This window comes from Malus domestica, chromosome 12 (assembly GCF_042453785.1).
Source record: "Malus domestica chromosome 12, GDT2T_hap1".
Classification (NCBI taxonomy): domain Eukaryota; kingdom Viridiplantae; phylum Streptophyta; class Magnoliopsida; order Rosales; family Rosaceae; genus Malus; species Malus domestica.
The window spans coordinates 10742705-10757414 of NC_091672.1; the positions used below are offsets into that span (position 1 = coordinate 10742705).

The window sequence follows — 14710 nt, forward strand, 5'->3', positions numbered from 1 at the left end:
AGGAGCTGTATGGAGCTTCCACGCTTCCATTGACAAACCCTAATTTCCTTATGCCTCCGAGAGCAAGAGAAATAGCTCGGGACCAAGGAAGATAATTGAACTCGTTCAAGAGAACTGAACATAGACGTTGATTGGTGTTAACCTCAATGTCTGAGAAATTTGGGGAGAGGCTATGCTCAGTTTCCTCATCGCGGTTTACTGAGCTTTCTTCCGCCATGACTCAAAGTTTGAAAGAGATAATGCAACAGCAAGAATGGTAAAGATAGGTTACAGAAGTACCTGCTCTGATACCATGTACATTTTCTAGTTTTGAGTTTCAATGTATTTTTCATATATTCAAATGTACAAGTGACAAGGTATATATGAAAGAAGAGAGGGAGGAGATGTCCGGGTAGTTAGCTGCTGCAAGCAGCTAACTAGAAGGAAGAAAAGAAGGCTGTCTATCACAGCCAACTAGAGCTCACCTACCTAACCCAATCAGTCATCTTCCTTATATCAAGGAAAAGCTTTATCTAATTTACACTAATCAGTCACTTCCCTTAAATTAAGGAAAAGCTTATTTACAACAATATGGCCTTAAGCTTACCCTAGAGATACACTCATGGTAGCTGGCCTAAGAAGCTAACATCTATTTATAGGCTTTTTTTTGTTCTCTATTTATGTTTTCTGGCAATTGATGTACACAATGCTACAACATGTTTAATTTGGATTGCGAAGTTAATGTTTTCTGGCAATTGATGTATACAATGTTACAGCATGTTAAATTTCGCTATCTAATTTTGATTAGTTCAACAATTGGATTTGATCCCGGATCATTTTAGCCAGTTTCCCAAATATATGGTGAAAACATTTGATTGTCAGTGGTAAGTGGTATTGACATTTCAAATATTGTTTGAAATGTAATTTCAAACGTGGTATCTAGTTTTAAACTAAAGATATTTGTTTCTTTATGCTATTAGTCCTTGAAATTTTAGGGGTGGTTTGGGAGTGAGGTGCTTAAAAAAAAAAACACCCATGAAAAAAAGCTGTGAGGGTTTTAGATGTTTGGTAAACTGAAAAAAAAAAAGCTTATTTTGGAAGCTGCTATGAGAATAAGCTGAAATCAAAGGAAAAAGCTGAAGCTGCTATTTGCAGCTTTGGAAAACTGGTTTTTTTTCAAAGCACACGGAGCTACAGTGCTCCTTTAATGAAAAGACTCACTATCAGACTGTTTTTTTTTTCCAAAAGCACTTTTACAAAAAAGTTTACCAAACACTCTGCTGATTTATTTCACAGCCGCTTATTCTCACAACACAGCCGTTTATTCTCACAACAGCTTTTTTTCAAAGAACAGCAATACCAAACCAGCCCGTCAATCTACTTGGGATACTTGGTGTTGCAGGTACTTCAACAATTACGAATAAAATTGCTCTTACTTTCAGAAAAGCACCACCTTTGATCCCAGAGACGGGTATGGATGTGTGCCCATTGAATTTCAATGAGTATATCCCTTGCCATGATGTTTCTTATGTGAAAATTTTGCTGCCAAGCTTGGACACTAATCGAAGAGAAGAACTAGAGAGGCACTGCCCTCCGATTGAAAAACGCTTGTTTTGCTTGGTTCCACCACCAAAAGATTATAAGAGATCCATAAGATGGCCAACCAGTAGGGATTATGGCTTGGTTTAGTACTGAGGTGATTCAAAGCACAGCAATACCAAACCAGTCCTACATGTGTGGCGAAGTAACGTGAATCATACACATCTTGCTGAAGTCAAAGGAGGACAAAATTGGGTGCATCCAAAGGATCAACTCTGGTGGTTCCCTGGTGGCGGTACCCATTTTAAACATGGCGCAACTGAGTATATTCAAAGGTATCTGTAACCAATATGTTTTCCGTCTTTTGTTGTCAATGTCTTTCATGTCCTACACGCTGGAATTTAGCATATGACATTTAGGTGTATGATTATTTCTTAATTGACTTGAGTGTACCAAACATAACCTATGTTTTACTCCAGACAAGTGCGACTCTCAAATCAGGATCTAAGAAAATAATACAAAATTGACAAATCAAGTCAATTCGGTGAATTCACCTAACATGAAATTCACTTAGGAATTTATTTTGTGAGAAAAAATTCTTACAATTGAAAATTGAAGTGGTGTTTGAGAAATGTTTGAATCAGGTTATTTTGTTATTACGAAGGTTAGAATGTTGGAGAATTTTGGATCTGATGTTTTTTGCTGTCATGTGCAGATGTCCCTTTCATTTAGTTCATTAACTTTTGTGTTTTTTGCAGATTGAGAGATATGATAACAAATGGAACAGGCGATCTATGTTCTGCAGGGGTTAGTCAAGTCTTGGATGTCGGTTGTGGGGTTGCCAGCTTTTCTGCTTTTCTTCTCGCCTTGGATATACAAACAATGTCCTTTGCTCCAAAAGATGGTCACGAGAATCAAATTCACTTTGCTTTAGAGCGAGGCATTGGTGCAATGATTTCTGCTATAGCAACAAAACAAATGCCATATCCCTCTAGCTCTTTTGAGATGGTTCGCTGCTCTAGGTGTCGAGTTGATTGGCATGAAAACAGTATTTTATCATCCTAAACTTGGTGTATATTAGTGTTTTAGTTGTTGTCTATAAGTTCAATAGCTAGATTTCGGCTTCTAAATTTGTTCATTTGAATTTTTTGCAGCCTGGTGATTTAATTTTGAGTTAACAGATCACCCATAAATGGATTAAACACTTGTCAAGAGTTCATACAGCCGCCAAAAGCAAAACCCATTGACATCTCGGTCTCCACTCCTTATCAAAATGACATGAGAAAGATGTCGCACTTGGTGCGATGGCAAGTGTCTTCGCCCATGAGCGGTAGGTCTCGGGTTCGAGACTTGGGAGCAGCCTCTCCATAAATGGGGGTAAGGCTAGCCTACATTCACCTCTCCCAAACCCTGCGTAAAGCGGGAGCCTTGTGCACTGGGTACGACCTTTTTTTATGACATGAGAGGTATAACTAAGCAATTTGCTAGATTTGGTGACGCTAATTTGACCATTAGAGGGTTTATAAGCTACAATGTTAATCCTGTTAGTATATTTTTAAAATTGATATATTTCCATGGAATTTACTTATTGTGTGTTTTGTTGTAATTTGTTTCGTGCAGATGGCATTTTACTAAAAGAAGTGAATAGCCTTTTGCGATCTGATGGGTACTTTGTCTATTCAGCTCCACCTGCTTATAGAAAGGATAAAAGTTATCCTATAATTTGGGAGCAATTAATGAATCTGACTTCAGCAATGTGCTGGAAACTCATTGCTCGAAAAGTTCAGACTGCGATCTGGATTAAACAAGATGATCCATCATGCCTCCAGCAAAAGTCTGAGCAGAAGCTTGTAGATTTGTGTGATGCCTTGGATGATTCCAAGCCATCATGGAATACACAACTAAGAAATTGTATACAAGTTAGGGGTGCACAAACAGATTCTCCAAAACATCATTCAAGACGTGAGCGACTTTCAGTATACTCAGATAGTTTGAGCAGAACAGGTTTGTCCTTTTTTTATTGGGAACTGTTATTGGTATTCCAAAAATCTCATTTTATACACTTCACAAGTGTATTTTACTTTCTAATATAGAAAGTTTGGAGAGCAAAATAAGAATTTTAGAGTGTCAATAACAATTTCCTTTTTATTTCATATATAAAGCTTTACCATTTCTCTTTCATTTTCTTATTTTGTTTTTAAATTTCCTCAGGGTTTTTTTTTTCACCAAATATGCTTTTGGTACCATCTTAGTTATAATTTGATGCATATAACACAAGTACAATAATGACCCAGAAGTTGGGTTTTTTTTTTTTTTTGTTACATGAGAAGGATTACTAGCATACCACTTTCTGTTTCGTTTCTTTTTAACGTTTAGAAAACAACATTATTCAGTCTGATTACATTAATCTGATAGATGTTTATAATAGGTGTCACTACTACAATATTAGCTTTAGGTGTCGGATGATGGTGGCGGTTTAATAAGCCATTATGTAGGATAGAGGATTACCTGACACATCATTCAATTAGTATCGAATAACAATGAAATCCTATCGGTTATATCCGACATAAATATTTGACGGATATTTAGTGTCGGATGCAACCGCCAGTATATTTGAATTCTTTATTTTTATAAATATTTTTAACATATTATGACGGTTATAACCGACAGAAATTGACTATTTTATTATTCTAGTTTCTGGCGGTTATTATTTTAGTATTTTGACGGTTATAATCGACAAAAATTGAATATTTTACTATTTTATTGCAAAACCTTAGCAACTACACCCATTCTCATTTCAGCTTTAGATGACCTTGCTCCCAGAGCCCACACGGCTCTCTCCTTCCGCAAATGTGCACAGTGTCCTCAGTAAGCCTAGATGCTTAGGATGTGCACATGTGTTGTGCATCAGGAAAAGGATCTCCCTAGAATTCCAAATGAAAAGCCATAGGCTTCTCTCAGAGCAAGTCCAGCGGGGACAAAATGTCCCAGCCCTCAGTCCAAAAAACATGCCGGGCCTCTGTCAATCAAGTCCACCCCATGAAATGAACTGGTACCCAGCCCGAGCTGGGCAATGGACCAGCCCAAAATAGACTGAGCAAGAAGCCGGGTTATTGGCCTGGCGCGTGCGATTCACGCCGGTGTGGCGCGAGTGCCCGACACGGTTTCAGAGCCCGGGCCCGCCTGACAGGCGCACTGACTCCCCCCCCCCCGAGTTGGCGACGTGGTTTTTTTTCGGCCGTTGGATTTCCAACGGCTAGTTTTCTAGACCGTTGGATTTCCAACGGTAAAAAAAATTTAAATTTTACTTTTAACATAGACCGTCGGATCAAAGATCAACGGTCCACGTTTTTTTTACAAAAAAGTAAATAAAAAAAAAGGCCCCAACGGTCAGAAATATGACCGTTGGCCACGTGGCAAGTCCCTGGCTCTTGGATTTGAATATTTTTCAAATCCAACGGTCCAGATTAATTAACTATATTAAAATTCATTAAAAATTATTAAAAAATACAGAAAAATTATTAAAAAATACAGAAAATTTTAAAAAAATTACAGAAATATTTGAAAAATGTTATTTTTTTTCCTATAAATACCTAACCCTCATCTTCCACCTTTACACCACATTTCAATATTTTCTACACTTTCTATACTATCTACATTTCAATATTTTCTACACTTTAAGAGAAAAAAATGTCTTCGTGGAAGCTCATTGAAGATGTTACGTTGTGTGAATGTTGGGTTCACACTACTCATGATCCGATTACGGGTAATGAGATGGATAAGCGAGAAATGTGGAGTAAAATTACGAAAACGTTTTGTGATGTACATGGATAAAACGTCAGAACTAGTCAAGGTCTTCAAGGTCGTTGGAAAAAACTCAACGCATCATTTACTTGTTGGAAAAACGCCATCTCTCATGCTTCCGGTAACCTCCGTAGTGGGACAAGTTTAGCGAATCAGGTAATAATATTTTTATTTATTTATATGCATTCCACCCACATCAATATTTTGATTTATTTAATTTCGTATGTAATTTTTATGTTATTTCTTATGTAATTTTTATATGCATTCCACCCGCATCAAAATTTTAATTTCTTATGTAATTTTTATTTAATTTCTTATGTCATTTTTATGTAATTTATATGCATTCCACCCGTATCAATATTTTGAATTTATTTATTTGTGTTACACCCGCATTTTTTAACACTATGTTATCCCACTTTTTTATAGACACTACAAGCTCAAGCATTCTACAATTCAAAGAACGGGAACAAATCATTCACTAAATGGGAATGTTGGCAAATTGTCAAAGATTGCCCTAAATACAAAATTGTGGCAACTGGTCCAGAAGTTGTCATGCACGGTATGGGTCTACATAGTTCTCCAGAACTAGACATGGCCGAACAAGAAGCCAACACATTTCAAGACACGGAAGGGACACCTGAACAAGTGCCTGAGACCCAACCGACTTGTCAGTCCCTAAGGCCTCTAGGTAAAAAGGCGTCAAAGAAAAAAGGTAGTTCTTCCAAAAATGACTACACTAAATATATGGAGGAACTTGCTCGCCAAGGTGAACTAAACTTGGCACGAGAAAAGGCTAGAGATGAGGAAAAAGTTGCTGCTATGGCAGCAATATTAGCAGCTACTGAGGCCCGTGATGCGGTGGCTGAGAGACAAAGAGAAGTAGTTAATCGAGAGAACGAGCTGGTTAGAGAAGCACTTCATCGAGAAAATGAATTGCTTCGAGAAGAAAGGATGGCTCAAGCAGATCGTGACACTATGAGCAAGTCTCTAGTAGGACTGTCTCCAAATTCTAAATATTTTTGGACATCGGAAAAAAGAGATGTCATGCGTAGGAGGCGTGCAAGAGATGCGGAAACAAGTCAAAGGGGTTCTAGCTACACAAATCATGGCAACCAAGATCCTAGCACCACATATCCTAACTCGAGAGACTTTATTTAATTTCTTATGTATTTTTATGTATTTTCTTTCTTTTTTCTAGTAGAACTTTATTTAATTTCTTATGTTTTTTCTTTTTTTAGGTTTGAACTTTATTTAATTTCTTATGTATTTTTTATGTATTTTCTTTCTTTTTTCTTTTGAACTTTATTTAATTTCTTATGTAATTTCTTATGTTTTTTCTTTTTTTAGGTTTGAACTTTATTTAATTTCTTATGCAATTTTAATGTAATTATTTATTTATTTATTTATTTTTAAAATTTTATTTCTTTTGTACTTTATTTAAACACATGAAATAAGATTACATAAACTCACCAAATAAACTTAAAAACAAAACACACTACATAGAATTACTTAAACTTAAAAAAAATACAATTTATTCTTCAACCACAAGCCTCATTCTAATTATCTTCGCCTCCATGCAATCCCCACTGGTGCTCAATCAAGTCATTCTGGGTTATGTGTCAGTATGGCTCTTGCACATTAGTGTACCGCTGAACGATCAATTCATTGTAACGTCCATCGCGCTCCAACGGCTCGTGTTGCACTGGATCTTCGGTCCGGTCATGAGCACAATAGATACGTGTTCTTGAGTTGTTCATCGGATCCGGCTCATATTCATCGACGGCATCATAATCATACTCATCTTCAACAATCATGTTGTGGAGAATAATACACGTCATCATGATGGATCGAAGATCCTTGACATCAAACATTCTAGCTGCAACCCTGATAATCGCCCAACAAGCTTGCAGGATACCAAAACAACGCTCGACATCCTTCCTACACCCTTCTTGACATTTTGCAAAGTGTTTTTCCTTTTCCGTCTGTGGATGTGGCACTGTTTTGACAAATGTTGACCACCTTGGGTAAATGCCATCTGCAAGGTAGTATGATCCCTCGTATTGGGTACCATTAACCCAATATGTGCATCTCGGCGAGTTTCCTTGTAGCAATTCGTCGAACACTGGAGATTGGGCAAGGACATTTAGGTCATTCTGAGCTCCTGGAACACCAAAAAAAGCATGCCAAATCCATGTATCAAATGAAGCCACCGCTTCCAAAATGATGCTTTTGGCTCCTTTTCTGTCGCCATATGCTCCTTGCCACGCACTTGGACAGTTTTTCCAAGTCCAGTGCAAGCAGTCAATGCTTCCAATCATGCCAGGGAAGCCTCGCATCTCACCCTTTCTCAGAAGCCTGCGCATGTCCCTTGGCGTGGGTGTCCGGAGGTACTCATTGGTGTAGAGGGCTTCAATTGCAGAGCAAAACCGCATCAGGGACTCCAGAACAGTTGTTTTTCCCATCCTTGCGATCTCATCCACTTGATCTGCAGATGCTCCATATGCAAGCATTCGCAAGGATGCAGTAATTTTTTGCTTGGGAATAAGACCTAGAACATGAAAAGCATCCTCTTTTTGCACAAAGTATGGATCATGGTTGCAAATATCACTCATGATTTTATTGAACAAAGCTCGTTGCATTCTAAAACGACGTCTGAAAATATGATCAGGGAATATGCTATTGGGAATAAAATAATCTTCCAATAGATTTTTACCTCGTTTTTCCCTTTTTCTATCAAGATTTGCAACACGTCTTGGTTTGGCTATCTGACCCACGGCTTCCATGACACGGCGGGAATGTGAGGCCTTCTGCCTTCTATGGTGATCAGCCTCATCCTCCTCCATGAAGAAAGCCTCATCTCCACCTCCACCTTCCTCGAGATTGGCCAATTCTGCCTGTTGTGCCAACAACCTTTGTTGTTGCTCCTGCAACTGTTTATACACCCTTCTTGAAGAAGACATTGTAATAAGAACTCAAGATTTGAAAACGATGAACAAGGATTCTGAGCTAAAAAGAAGGATTGAGCTTGGTGTGAGAATGGATGTAGGGATGTAGGGTTTATATGGACAAAAAAAGAAAGGATGAGGTTCTGGACAATGCCACGTGGCATGACGTGATTGGTTGAAAATCTTATCGAAATCTTGGCTAAATTATTGTAAAACGGAAGTGACACGTGGCGTGTAGGGATTTGTTGAAAATCTTAGCGGAAATCTATTCACAAAATAGTACGTTCAGATAATGACACGTGGCGTGACGAGATTGGTTAAAAATCCTATCCGAAATTAAAACTATTTTATTTTTTTATTCTTTTAGAAAAAAATTTAAAAAAATTTTAAATGGACTGGGTGCCAGCGCATTTTGTAGGGATGGAGATCGTTTGTGCCAGCGCATTTTTTCACTAGGTGCCAGCGCATTTTTTTAGGGGTGGAGATGCCTTGGCCTATTACTGTTCATTGGAGTCTGTTACTGTTCATTTGAGTGGATAAATGCGCTGGGTGCTGGCGCAAAGTCCTTAGGGGTGGACTTGCTCTCATTGTTTTCATTTCTGATTGTAATTAGAAACCCTAGGTCCCTTTCTCTCTAGAAAACGAAAGAGGTGTTCTCATTTCTCTGATCCTGTTCTCAAATCAACACAAACACTTGGTAGAAGCCATAGCCACTCCTCCATCAACCATGAGAAATGTCTTCATAACTCTCGACCTACACACAATCTAGTCATCATTGTTGTTCAACACAAACCCTTCGCCTCCATTTCTCTCGATCTGAAACTGTAATCCATGTCGCCATGGCTCTAGGTCCCGTTCATGGAAGCCATCATCTGCACTGGATCTCAATAGCGAAACCCCTAAGTCAAAGGTAAAAATCTCATTTTGCTGCCATGGACTTCCATTAAGTTTATTGTCATGGAAAAATCAAAGAACTAACACATCCATGCAACATTACTTTTTTTTTTTTTTTGGCGAGAGTACACAGATCTACAACAAGGGAGGCGCACCAACACCCAAAAGTTCCAGATCCATGGCGGATCGTCCAAGACTCCCCCAACTTTAGGTAAAAACGCAATCACCCCTAAACTTCGGTTCTGATTTTATTTTCAAAGTTTTTTTGTGCTGTGATTTTTACACCCATCTGTGTTCTGATGTATGCACAAGAGCGGACTCCAAAGCTTGGATACGGCATTACACAAGCGAGACAAAACACGGATCAAAATCCAAATTAAAGATTCATGCCCTAGGTTGACTGTGTTGGTTTTGCATGTCGAAGATCTATTGATTTGCAAGAATGATAAAGTTTGGGGGTAGTTTGTGTAGGGTGCTCACGGATCCGTTCACTGGTTGTTTTGTTGCAGGAATACTCGAGATCCTTTCACTGGAAAATGCAATGAATGCAGGAGAGGCCAACTTGAAAAGGAAAGAAATGATTTAGACGGTGGTTTATATTTTTTTTATTATTAATATATTTTTTTGTCGGTTTCATCCGACAAAGAATGCTTTTATTTACGCATTATTAATAAATTCTCTGTCAGTTATATCCGACACAATTTCTATCAGTTTTAGAGTATTTTCTGTTGGAAAATTCATTTCCTGACGCTGTCAATTCTGTCGCTTATTATATCTGCCACTGCATCCATTTTTTGTCTGTTGGTTATCATAGCGACATACTCAAGAGGAATTTTCTTGGGAGATCACCTTTTGGCAAGATCAAGTTCAACATTACTGGAGGTTGTTGAATATCAATAAGACGGACATGGACATGAATGCTTTTTGTGGTGGATTTGCTGTGGCCTTAAATGACTCGCCTACATAGGTGATGAATATAGTTCCTGCAAGCATGAAGAATACCTTGTCTGCCATTTACAATCGTGGTCTGATTGGTGCTTTCCATGATTGGTAAGTTCTTTATCTATTACCTATTGCAGCTATATTCCAAATGTCGTATGCAATGTGTAGCTAAATGTGGAATATTCTGCTCAAATATTGTCTATAAAAAGAAACCCCCCTCAGAATTAGAATTTTGCATCTAGTCCATTCGTAATGTAGGCGCCAACCATTTTCCACTTATCCACGTACCTACGATCTGTTACATGCCAACCGCCTCTTCTCTCATTATAAGAACCTGGGGCGACAAGGTTGTGAATTGGCGGATATCCTTCTGGAGATGGACAGGATGATAAGACCTCAGGTAATAATTCCGGTTAAATGTCATCTAATATTCTTGTTTGTGTGGAATCTCAGAAACATAAAGTCATACAATATCAAGAAAGAGAAAACGAAGGGAAAATAAAATTTCTGTAGTCAAGGCTGGCAGTACAAATTACATTTCACATACTAAGTTTCAATTCAAAGTTTCGTCATGATCATCTTGATTGCCTTGTTGCATGGGAATCAGACGTCAATTTTCATCTGCCATTGTTTATCATTTTGCATCATGTTCAGTTCCTTGTAGTGTGTTACTTCATGTTTCCAGTTTTATGACGAATGATTCATTAGATGTGTGCAATAAAACTGTCATCGGCAATCAACATACTTCATGAGATGTCCACTTATATATTTAGTTTCTTCTAGCACTATTTTTAAATCATCAAGGAAGTCATAGGAAGTCTTTAATTTCTCTACATGAAGTGTGAACTTTAGCTTTTGTATCATTATACAGCATCTTATATAATTTTCATGTAGTTAAGTAGAACTTCTTTTCTTTGTCCAACCACGAAGATATCTCTTGCAAGTCCTATTTGTCCGACGCTTCTTATGATTCAGACTTATATTGAGCGAGTTATTGTGCAGGGATTCATTATCATTAGGGATGAGGAAACCATTACATCAAGGATTCAGGATCTTGCTCCAAAATTTTTGTGGGAGGTTGAATTGCATACACTGGAAAACAAGGAGAAGAAGCCAGAAACTGTGTTAATATGTAGGAAGAAGTTTTGGGGAATCATCGGAAACGCAACGGTACAAACATTTTTGCCGATATAAGCTTTCTTCTGACTGTAGATTGCTTATATTATACCATGATACATGTTATCCTGTAACTTTGTAGGCTTATTGTTCTGGTAGAAAGAAATCAGGTCTTAGTGAAATTGTTCCTCGCTGGGGGTTATCATTTATTGTGTAGCCTTTTTATTTGTCAACAAATGTCAACAACAGGAGTTCCGATCTATTCCGAATTCTTCGAACGATACATATGAACTGCCCAGCAAGTTTCCGGTTCACGGAATCCTGCCTCTTGCGTGGTTGTTGTCTACACAACAATGCGCCTACATATCTTGCTTAGTATAAATACTGGACTTAGACTCAAGTAAGTAAAATGCTCTCTAGCATGATGAATAAAATTTAGTGATATTTGTCTATGTGCAAATATAGTAATCAGATATCTCAAGTTGATTAATGATAACATTGCAATTCTAAAGTAGCTATAATTGCATGGTTGGATTGGGTGTTCCTCTTGAACCCATTGTATCTCGAGTTCAAACTCTTCTGCCTCCCCATAGCATAGATGAATTTAGTGTTCCAGTTACTGTTAACTGAGTGTCAGTGTAGCATTAAAAATGAATTTGTGTGATGCACAGCTGCTTCTTTGTGGTTAAATGGGTTGGATGATCACTCAAACTACTTTGGCAGTGTGGTTTTAGTTGCAGTTGCAGTCATTTTCCTGGTACTTGTTTGCAGTTGCTGTCATTTTGACTCCATTACACCACAAATTTACACTTTTTTTCGGGTTTGATTTCATTTCCGGGTTGCTTGGCCGGCGGACTTGAAAGAGTTGAGGCAGTACTTATGGTTGGAAGTTAGAACTAGGTGTTCATACTGACTCAAAAATCAAGTTTTTAGAAGGTGTACTAAAAACTACCAGATGTTATGTGATAGTTTACAAGGAAATTCAGGTCCATTAGACACCAATTGAAGAGAAGGTAGACTAGGACTCAGCCTTGCACTGGGCCAGACTAGTAAATGCCTAAAAGGTTTGGATTTGCCAACTTTTGAGTTTGCTTTGTGCGGACTGGATTGAACGTGGGCTGGACTGGGTTACCGGATTATATGGATTTAGATTAAATCAACTAGTCAAGTACTGAAGATAAGCACTAGGTTCCTGCTTCAACCTATCGAATTAATGTAGAATATCGCTTGTTCGCATTACATTTCAAACCCTCATTGCATGATCCACGAATGTAACACACCTTCCTCATCCGACTTTTCTATCCTCACGAATAATATGCCCATATGCTCTTCCATTGGACATCATTTTAAAACAGTACTAAGACCATCATTATAACCAAAAGTGAAAAAATTATATTAAAAAAAATAATTCAATGCTATAATAGGCCTTTGTATTTTAAGGTACGATATTCATTAAGACGAATAAAACGTACAAGTAGTTGAGGATAGAGTGCATAGATGAGCCTCGATAATAGACTTTTTGTGCTCACAAATAATCACGCCTACGGGGAGAGAAGCATGGTAGCTCATTGCTTGGCTAAACTGAGTCATTTTATTGACTTCGATGCAGCTGATTTGAGCGCCCTCTCCCTCCTGTCTACTTATCATTAGGAATGATTTTTCAGGGATTTTTATAGAGCCCTTTGTTAATGCTCTCTATATTAGATTGGTTTCTTATCTTTTCATTGGGGCTCACTAGAAGAAAAACCCACATCTACCACAATGAATGCCCGTGATAGATCAAAATCCACCACGAACATTGTGCCCGTTAGGATTTTGGATATTATAAAAGACGTTGTTAATGATATAATAATCACGAACAAAGTTCGTAGTAGATTAGAATTTTACACCATGCACTACGACCGTTGTAGACTACTAATTGACCACGACCAATGCCTATTGTAAAAAGGTTTCCAAAAATAAAAAAAATAATTAATTAAAAATTATATAAAAGAAACAATATAATTGCACATTTAATATAATACCATATTTCATTTAGATTCATATAGTCAAATGTATTACAAGGGGTGCAAAACTAACACCACCACCACTGATTTATACGAAAAATTTACAAATTACACATGCAGCACCAAATAGGCCTCTACTAACAAGGAAATGGTCACTTGAAAGACTTTACTTTTCCTTGAACATCTCCAAACGAAGTCTTTGAGAGTGAAATACTTCAAACCTCTATCATTGATAACCTATGAATAATTGAAAAAAATAAAAAATAAATTAGAAACATTCGCTAGTACTGAAAATCAAAGAGCACCCACAACAACAAACAGATTCAAACCTTTCATTCGAAAGATGTTTGATCATAAAGGAATAGGTATAATGTGACAGATTGGATCATTACCGTTGATTTCGATCTTGTTCTTCATGCCAGATGTTGCTGATTGATACAAACAAGAACACACAAAAATGGTCAAAAAGACAAAAAAAAAAAAACAAAAATATAGAGAAAAAAAAAAACAAGGTCTACAACAAAAAGGGTGAAATCGAAACCAATAATTGAGAATTAAGATCAATACCCATGATGATTGTAGAGAGAGAAAGTAAAGTCTAGAGAGGGGCATATAAGAAAACTAATGGATGCCAGGGTTGGGCCAAAGTTGGATCGGTCTTGTTCCACCGCAAAACCGTCAATTTGACCGATCACCATTGCAGGATTTGGTGCAGTTCAGCTGAGTAGCACTCTATCTGGTGGAAAAATGCATCGGTACCAAAAATAGTAAACCTGCTTATATTCTAATTTCAACCATCAGCCTCGAGAATGTAAATGGGTGGGAATTGAGGTTAGCGCCGCCGCTGCCTGCGGCTGTAGAGTGAGATTGAAACCCTAGTGACAGTTGCTCAGCTATGAGGCATCATATATATAAGGAGAAGGGTTTTAGTCTTTTAGATGGTAGTGTGGGAGAGAGTGGGTGATGAGATTAACCAATAAAAGAAACAATTTGGATTTCTCTTCCTTTATATTTTGAATTTTGTGCGGGAGTCTGCTTGAGTGGTGTGAAAATTTCAAATTTTAAAATATTTGAAATTTTACAAAAAGTTTAGTCACCCGCCAATTTAGTGACCCGCTTTTTTAATTTTTTTTTTAATTTAAGTATATATGAATTTATCACACATTGTGCTCGTGGTAGATAACAAAACGGTGATGTGGATACTAACAATATTGATACTATATTTACAATGTACAACTTTGTGCATGGTCATTCACTATTCTTTTACAACAGACTAAAATTTTTCAGTGATAAAAACTTATTATTCACCACGTGCTTATTATGCCCGTGATAAATTGTACCTTTTATAACGAACTCATAAAGTCCGTGATTAATTTGTCGTGGTAAATGAGTTGTTGTCTTGTAGTGGCTGTTTAGTGCTGTTGTATCACCCCAAAAGAAATCACACCTTCCCTTCTTAAAATTAAGAAAGAAAAATACTATGTT

The 14710-nt window shown here is 37.5% G+C and overlaps 1 long non-coding RNA gene and 1 pseudogene across 1 annotated transcript; one reads left to right on the forward strand and one right to left on the reverse strand.

Moving 5' to 3' along the window:
* The first annotated feature begins 253 nt into the window (after window positions 1-253).
* On the forward strand, window positions 254-11733 carry LOC103449890 (probable methyltransferase PMT6; annotated as a pseudogene).
* Window positions 11734-13223: 1490 nt separating this feature from the next.
* On the reverse strand, window positions 13224-14257 carry LOC103435695 (uncharacterized). The gene is made up of 3 exons (XR_529460.4): window positions 13793-14257; window positions 13618-13653; window positions 13224-13462 (listed from the first exon to the last, which is right to left on the reverse strand). It is a non-coding gene; the product is annotated as an uncharacterized lncRNA (long non-coding RNA).
* Window positions 14258-14710: the final 453 nt, after the last annotated feature.